Genomic DNA, 1482 nt, shown 5'->3' with positions numbered 1-1482 from the left:
ATGGCTCCTCCTACCAATGTCAAGGGAATTCGAAGTTTTCTAGGACATGCCTGGTTCTACAGACGCTTTATTAAGGATTTTTCTAAAATAGCCAAACCTTTGTCTAATTTGTTAAGTCATGACACACCATTTGTATTTGACCAAGAGTGTTTGGATGCCTTTTGCAGGTTGAAGCAAGCTCTTATCACTGCACCAATCATGCAACCACCTGATTGGAGCCTACCTTTTGAAATTATGTGTGATGCTAGCAACTATGCAATTGGAGCTGTTATTGGTCAAAGAAAGGACAAAAAGGCTTATGCTATTTATTATGCTAGTAGAACACTGGATGAGGCCCAAACAAATTATGCAACAACTGAAAAAGAATTTTTAGCAATTGTCTTTGCATTGGAAAAGTTCAGACCTTACATTATTGACTCAAAGGTGGTTATATTTTCAGATTGTCACACCTTACCCCTCTGTAAGGCATAACATGATCCCGTAGAATACTTAATGAACTACCGAACTTCACCTATCGATAACTCATTAAGTACCCTACAAGGGATTTTAAAACAATTTTCTTACATTTTGGAAGTGGTGAGCATGTTGATCAGAATTTAAAATCATTTATTCAAGTTTAAATACTAATAAAAATTTTTGTCCATTTTAATTTTGCCGCAAATTTTATAAAAATTTTGACAGAGTTCCCTCTGTATTTTGAGAAACCAGTTCTTCAAAGACCTGTAAAAAGCACTTCCAAAATTTTTCACAACTCCCAACCACCAATAATTCTCAAATCAACCCAATTCAAATCACTTCAAGGCAATTTCCACAATTTAATCAAATTTGGTCATCACAAAATTTTTAATACTTCATTAACAAGGCATAAAGCAGAAAATTCATATTTACAAATATTAAATTTACAGAAGCAAACCCAAAATAATATTATTACAATTTATTTACAACTGCTCAATTTACATTGATACTTATGACATTACAGTATTTACATCAAAATAACCATAAGGGTATAAAACAATACCCGTACAAAAGATCAATGTAATCCTCGATTTAATCGCAGCTCACTCTGCTGCTTTTTCCTTGCTCTTATCTGCGACAGCAAAATAAGCCATCGCTGAGTATAAAAATACTCAGTGGTGCACGATAAAAATTTAAAATGCCATAAATAAATCATTCGTTGCCAAACACAATTTAAATATTTGTCAATCACATTTTATCGATATCAAAGTCCATAATGACACCATTTTGTCAAATAATCCATTAAACACAGTTTAGTAAAACAATTTCATAAACATAGTGTTGCCAAAGTCACACACAACTTAAGCCATGACACAAAATTTCCGATCAATGCCGCGTTGTACACCACGACAAAGCAATTTACAACCCCATTAATCGAAATCAATGAGGGAGGTGGCTAGCTAGCTAATGAGTACTCATTTGATCTACAACCTCAACTAGTAAGCCAGAGAGGGAGGAAAATAAACG

This window comes from Hevea brasiliensis, chromosome 5, assembly GCF_030052815.1.
Source record: "Hevea brasiliensis isolate MT/VB/25A 57/8 chromosome 5, ASM3005281v1, whole genome shotgun sequence".
NCBI classification, from domain to species: domain Eukaryota; kingdom Viridiplantae; phylum Streptophyta; class Magnoliopsida; order Malpighiales; family Euphorbiaceae; genus Hevea; species Hevea brasiliensis.
The sequence above is the reverse complement of the archived record's forward strand: the minus strand, read 5'-3'. Positions refer to the sequence as shown.